General features: G+C 43.8%; 1 long non-coding RNA gene across 2 annotated transcripts; it reads left to right on the top strand.

The window, feature by feature from the left end:
• The first annotated feature begins 810 nt into the window (after positions 1-810).
• LOC109743410 (uncharacterized) lies at positions 811-4886 on the top strand. Of its 2 annotated transcripts, XR_012187749.1 has the most exons (6): positions 840-1432; positions 1638-1696; positions 2523-2647; positions 2899-2998; positions 3118-4424; positions 4617-4886. It is a non-coding gene; the product is annotated as an uncharacterized lncRNA (long non-coding RNA). The 2 variants fall into 2 exon arrangements; XR_012187748.1 differs by lacking the exon at positions 1638-1696 and having other exon boundaries at positions 811-1432.
• Positions 4887-7469: the final 2583 nt, after the last annotated feature.

Genomic DNA, 7469 nt, shown 5'->3' with positions numbered 1-7469 from the left:
CACAACATGATCGATGGCGCGCCGCAGAGCAAGCTAGGCACGTCCGCACCGATAGGCTGCGGCTCGCCGCACGGCGAGACCGTTGGAGCGCCGCAGAGCGAGAGGCGCGGCGTGCCGCACAGCAAGAGCAGATTCATCGGTGCTTGCCTGCTATCGACAGGGCATCGCAGCTGGGTACACGTTCCGTCAGTACCCCCATTCCTCGCTAGGAGTGGGTAGAGGCCCTCTGCGCCGTACTTGCACCAGAGGCCGGCCGCGCCGTACTTGCACCGGACGCCCGCCACGCTGTTCGCATGGGTCGCGTCGTTCGCCTTGTCCGCGGCCCACTCGATGCCAACGCGCTAGTCGGTAGGCTCGACCGCCTCCTTGGCCTAGGTGTCCACCTGGGCGCAGTAGAGGAACATGGCCGTCGCATCCTCGAGCTGGTGATCTCCGATGTAGCCAACTTGGAGCTCGAGTTCGCACTCCAGATGTACCGCGAGCGTGTAGACCGCTTGGATGAACGCTTGCACGAGTTCAGCCAGAGCCAAGAGCTACCGTAGGCAAGGGCTGCTGGTCATGGTCTCATGGACGTGTTTTATTTTATTGAGTCGTTTCGGTGTGGATAGCTATGTATTCACAACAATCATAGTATTGCTCTATTTCAATGTGTGTACTCTATTTTCCATTCTCATATGTTCTGTTTCAATGTGTGTATATACGCTTTCCATTCTGTATATATGGATGATAATGCTAGATTCAAATTAGTATAAAAAATAGATAGAAAATGAAATTCATAATATATATATAAAACAAGACTATTATTTTGTTACCATCCGCTCGACCGATCATGTGTTCCCGAGTCAATTCAGGCCCGAACCTCGGTACCGAGCTACTCCGACACCTCCCGCACGCGACACCCTCAGCCCCCTCGCTCACCAGCCCCGCGCCGCCAGCCCCGGCCAACCCCAGCTCCGGTGACCCCCAGCCCCCGCGCTCTTAGCCCCGGCGACCCCCATCCCTAGTGCCCCCAGCCCCAGTGCCCCCAGCCCCGGCGCCCCCCATCCCCGAAGACCCCCATCCCTAGCGCCCCCAGCCCCGACAACCCCCATCCCCGGCGACCCCCATCCCCGGCACCCCATCCCCACCCACCACCGTTGCGCCACCGGGCCGGCGCGACCAGTACCATCGTCGATCCCGCGAACCATCTCCGCTCCAGGGGCGGCTCACCACCTCCTCCCGCCGTCCGGCGCCTCGAGCCTCCCTCCTTCTGCCGTCACCCCCAAGCCCCCGTGATTTCCTGGAGGTGCTCCGCTCGCTGCCGCTCGAACTTGAACTTGCTGCTCCTTCATCCCCGCAAGACCGCTCCTCCTGCCATCCTCGCCCACGAGCTCGTTGTGCTGCACATGCTCCAAACAACCTCTTCTCTGGTTTCGACTCCCTGTAACACTTGGTAAGATAGCAAATTCTTACAGTGTCAGTTCAACGAAAAAAACACCAGCAGTTCATCAATCTCAAAATTCCCATTTTTGGTGCACGCCATGTGTTTGCTAAAATGTCCTAGTGCACTGGACTACTAGTTTTGATGTGTTCATTGTTCATTTGTAGCTCCCTTGTGCTTGCAAATTGCTATAATTTACAATACTTAGCATTTGCAGTACCGATGCATCTTCTTCGCTATCAGTTCAAGTGATCAAAATGGTATTAAAAAAACAAGGTGAATATTCCTTGTTTTGTGTCTCTTTGGATCCAAAACATTTTCAATTCTGGTGTAGCTTGCCATAAGAAAATATAACTTCACTGTGCAAAAGCTCAGTGGTTCAAATGCGATTTGTAATTCACTGTTAAAATGAAATATATAAGTTCATAGTAGTCTCGGTTGAGTTTATTGCTTCAGTTCAATTTCTAATTTTTGTTCAGTTCAATTTCCAATTTTAGTTCAGTTCAATTCTTATTTTTAGTTTAGTTAAGTCAACTCTTATTTTTACTTCAGCTATCTGATGTATTCCCCATGTTATTTGAGTAACCGAAAGTTCCTTCATTTTCATGCTTCTAAGATACTACTCCTCCGTATCAAACTGAGCTTCAGCGTGCTTCTTTTTGTCTTAGTACTAATTTTCTTTGCCATCATATATCACAAGATAGTACTGTTTGTATCCTGCTAATAGTTTCTAGAAACTTGATGAGTTAATAAATGAATAATTTCTTGTTGCAAGTCTGGTCTCATTGTCCATGCTATCTTGTTATACTTGTTAAGATTGTCCATGCCATCTTACTATAGTTGGTAAATGAGTGAAGACAATTGTTACCATACTACTGACACGATTAAATAGGAGTGGGGTGTGGTGAGTGTGTGTTGGTTCCTGCATGACAGGATTAAATACTACTCCGTACACAACAAGTTGTACTTGCACCTATAAAGAGCATCAATGTGGCACATGTTTCTTGTCTTCATTGATGGATCATCTTTTTTTAAAAGTCTAAAGGATGGATCATCTTTTTTTAAAAGTCTAAAGGATGGATCATCTTATGTTATTCTACAGCCCAAATACGGAGGCAAGATAATTGATATTGTGTCAAGAGATGTTCATCGGCCAGAGGATAAGGCCCAAGCCCTGGCGGATGTGAACGGCACAATATTGTACATTGCGCTAATAGTTGTGACCGGGTATCTTTCTTGAAAACTTAATTTTGAGGATCATAGAGGGATATTCTGTTATACAAAACTGCCACTACCATCTTTTATAATCAGTTTATGTTTGATGGATCTATGTAGGCTGCAATTTTAGTTGATACTGATAACTAAACCATTACTCTCTACTTACTTTGTCCTTCTAGAGAAGAATTCATGTTTATGTGCTAAACCCAAGTAGCTATTTTTGCTTAAAATATTAGAAACCAACTCTGCCCCTGTTTCAGGTCAGTTTGCACAGCTCTTCGGGCATGGCTATTCAATTCTACTAGTGAGAGAGTCATTGCTCGACTTAGACAGGACTTGTTCAGTCATCTCATAAACCAGGCAAGTGGCTTAATTTTGTTTATGTCTTCTACAAGGATGGTCTCATACCCTGCCTGCTTCCCCTCCTCACCTCTACCTCATTGTGGTTCGTTGCTAAGAAAAAGAACGACCGCGTACAGTTCCCGTTGGTTGCCTTGCTGCCCTGGGGCGCGAGCTCATCCACCAGGGGTGTTGGCAGCTGTCCAAGTGGAGCGTTGACGCCAGTACAAGTAGAATCGTGGGTTGCGGCCACCATCTTCACCAAGCGCCGCACATCCGTCCAAGTCGAGCACACACACAGGGAGAACACACCAGCCCCTTTGCTTTGCACATTGCTTGGTTATGCATGACTGCTGATGGATGCAGCAAGCGTTTATATTAGTTTGATCTTGTGCAAGACTCAATTTTGTCTCGGTTTTTGTGGATGGTAGCAGGCAATACATCCAACATTCTTGCAGCGATAGCGGCCACCACTAAGGGCATTTGCGTCCAGCACTCGAGCTACATGCTCGACGGTTGCACACTGCCGCCATGGGCATGCACAAAGATATTAAGTAGAAGTTAGTTAGTTCGTTTTTTATTGATTTACCTTGTTTAAGTAGTAGTGCAGCAATAAAAGGTGTAGTTGTACTGAAGTTTTAGTTGCTATATGAGGAACCCAGAGGCCATTTATTTTGGTTTTCAGTTCAGCTTGTCTATTCTTTTCGGTCTGGATGCTTTATTGCGCATAATCTTGAGGAAATCCCCAAAAATCATATGTCTCATGTGAATCTTGTTCAGTTCATCAGTTCGTTGGAAAAATATATCATCTACAAAAAGAATTGCAATCTGGTAATGTGAAGTATGTTGTAGTCTATACCTGTAGAGTGCATTATTGTAGTGTTGGTATTTGTGGTCACTCTTTTGTGTTAGAAACAATGTATATATATTTATATTTTGAAGTGTCAGTACTTGAGAACAAAAGGTTCAGTTTTCAAACTTTAAACAGTTCATCGCAAGCTTTCGGTGTAGCAAGACGTGCGCCAATGTGTGTGTGCACTTGATGCAGCTCTATTGCAGTATATGAAGTTCATGCGATTTTCATGCATCAACAATCTGAAGCACCATTCTTTTCTGAATTTTGTATTTAAGAAATATCACCCTTTCTATATTTTGAACACTAGCTAGTGCTTTCTTTTCTTGTTATAGTCAAAAAGTAGTACATGTATGTAGTTATGGTGATAGTGATACTAACCAGACCAAGCTACTTCAATTGTTTTACCAAATTCTAGAAATTCTCCATATACGGCAAGAGCCAACCGGACGTGTTTGTCTAGCCTGACTTGGGACGGCTTCTTTGCCACTGCAGGTTAGAAAGTTCAACATGTGATTGGAATTCAATGCGAAAAACTGCTGGTTAGAAGTTCATCTTCTGTTCTGCCCCTAGAAAGAAGTTTGTCTTGTAAAGGTTGAAGCTAATGGGCGAGGAAGCTTTATAAGAAATTGATTTGCATGTTCATTGAAAAAGTTTGGTTTGCCTGTTCCGTGAAAATGTCTTGCTAAAGAAATATCTCTTGTGCACTTATTTATTCGCCTGAATATTTGGTTTGATTCTCAGGAGTGAAATGTCTTGCTAATCAAAGTTTGGTTTGATTCTCAGGTGCGAGAAATATCTCTTGTGCACTAGTGGTTGGCTGCTCCCAGCGGTAAATGTAGTCGGATTCAGCAGCTAGCTCTTCCTCGAGCAACCATTTGGAGAACTTTATTGTCTTCTTGTGGTGGTGATTGATTTTAGGATAAGTAAATTTGATGTTGGTAGCTAGCTTACGTATGGAACCTGCAAGTTCAATATTGGTATTAGATTCAGTTTTTGTTGTATAAATGTCACAATGTTCACATTTATTTGGGTAAAAGTTTATTTTAGTTCAGCTACAGAAACCATGCAGGTTCAGTGATGATGATACCATAAGTTCGGACAAGAAAATTTATGTATATGATGAGATGATTGCTACTTCTTCAAGGTATAGTACATGACAGCTTGATGTGCATACAAGAATAAAAAAATGGTTTGAATCAAAAATATTGATCAGTACGAATTAAAAACAATGATCGGTTTGAAAAATAAAAGATGGTTAGCTTTTGGTATTCTGTGACGCTGACGTCCAAGTTCTGCAACTGATCCATCCAGATGGGACAATGAGGTCAGTCCAGCAGGCGCATCTCAAGTGACATGTCAGTGCGTGATAACCCACAAGTATATGGGATCGCAACAGTTTTTGAGGGTAAAGTATTCGACCCAAATTTATTGATTTGACACAAGGGGAGCCAAAGAATATTCTCAAGTATTAGCAGTTTAGTTGTCAATTCAACCACACCTGGATAACTTAATATCTGCAGCAAAGTATTTAGTAGCAAAGTAGTATGGAAGTAACGGTAACGGTGGCAAAAGTAACAGCCGCAGTTTTGTAGTAATTGTAACAATGGCAACGGCAAAGTAACTAAGCAAAGATCAATATGTGAAAAACTCGTAGGCATTGGATCAGTGATGGATAATTATGTCGAATGCGATTCCTCATGCAACAGTTATAACACAGGGTAACACAGAACTAGCTCCAATTCATCGATGTAATGTAGGCATGTATTTCGAATATAGTCATACGTGCTTATGGAAAATAACTTGCATGACATCTTTTGTCCTACCCTCCCGTGGCAGCGGCGTCCTATTGGAAACTAAGGGATATTAAGACCTCCTTTTAATAGAGTACCGGACCAAAGCATTAACACTTGGTGAATACACGAACTCCTCAAACTACGATCATCACCGGGAGTGGTCCCGATTATTGTCACTTCGGGGTTACCGGATCATAACACATAGTAGGTGACTAATGACTTGCAAGATAGGATCGAGAACTCACATATATTCATGAAAATATAATAGGTTCAGATCTGAATTCATGGCACTCGGGCCCTAGTGACAAGCATTAAGCATAGCAAAGTCATAGCAACATCAATCTCAGAACATAATGGATACTAGGGATCAAACCCTAACAAAACTAACTCGATTACATGATAAATCGCATCCAACCCATCACCGTCCAGCAAGCCTACGATGGAATTACTCACGCACGGCGGTGAGCATAATGAAATTGGTGATGGAGGATGGTTGATGATGACGACGGCGACAGATTCCCCTCTCTGGAGCCCCGAACGGACTCCAGATCAGCCCTCCCGAGAGAGTTTAGGGCTTGGCGGCGGCTCCGTATCGTAAAACGCGATGAATCCTTCTCTCTGATTTTTTTCTCCCCGAACGTGAATATATGGAGTTGGAGTTGAGGTCGGTGGAGCACCAGGGGGCCCACGAGGCAGGGGCGCGCCTAGGGGGTAGGCGCGCCTCCCACCCTCATGGACAGGGTGTGGGCCTCCTGGTCTTGATTCTTTCTCCAGTATTTTTTATATATTCCAAAAATATTCTTCGTGAAGTTTCAGGTCATTCCGAGAACTTTTATTCCTGCACAAAAATAACACCATGGCAATTCTGCTGAAAACAGCGTCAGTCCGGGTTAGTTCCATTCAAATCATGCAAGTTAGAGTCCAAAACAAGGGCAAAAGTGTTTCGAAAGGTAGATACGATGGAGACGTATCAACTCCCCCAAGCTTAAACATTTGCTTGTCCTCAAGCAATTCAGTTGACAAACTGAAAGTGATAAAGAAAAACTTTTACAAACTCTGTTTGCTCTTGTTGTAAATATGTAAAGCCAGCATTCAAGTTTTCAGCAAAGATTATGAACTAACCATATTCACAATAACATTTAGGTCTCATGTTTACTCATATCAATGGCATAATCAACTAGCGAGCAATAATAATAAATCTCGGATGACAACACTTTCTCAAAACAATCATAATATGATATAACAAGATGGTATCTCGCTAGCCCTTTCTGAGACCGCAAAACATAGATGCAGAGAACCTCTGAAGATCAAGGACCGACTAAATATTGTAATTCATGGTAAAAGAGATCCATTGATAGTCATACTCAATACAAATTAATAATAATGAATGCAAATGACAACGGTGCTCTCCAACTGGTGCTTTTTAATAAGAGGAGGATGACTCAACATAAAAGTAAATAGATAGGCCCTTCCCAGAGGGAAGCATGGATTTGTAGAGGTGCCAGAGCTCGGTTTTGAAATAGAGATAAATAATATTTTGAGCGGCATACTTTCATTGTCAACATAACAACCGAGAGATCTCGATATCTTCGATGCTACACACATTATAGGCGGTTCCCAAGCAGAATGGTAAAGTTTATACTCCCCCGCCACCAACAAGTATCAATCCATGGCTTGCCTGAAACAACGGGTGCCTCCAACTAACAACAGTCCTGGGGGAGTTTTGTTTGCAATTATTTTGATTTGGTTTGAGCATGGGACTGGGCATCCCGGTGACCAGCCATTTTCTCGTGAGTGAGGAGCGGAGTCCACTCCTCTTGAGAATAACCCGCCTAGCATGGAA

Source organism: Aegilops tauschii, chromosome 6 (genome assembly GCF_002575655.3).
Source record: "Aegilops tauschii subsp. strangulata cultivar AL8/78 chromosome 6, Aet v6.0, whole genome shotgun sequence".
NCBI classification, from domain to species: Eukaryota; Viridiplantae; Streptophyta; class Magnoliopsida; order Poales; family Poaceae; genus Aegilops; species Aegilops tauschii.
Note: the sequence above shows the minus strand (reverse complement) of the source record. Positions and strands in the feature narration are given on the sequence as shown.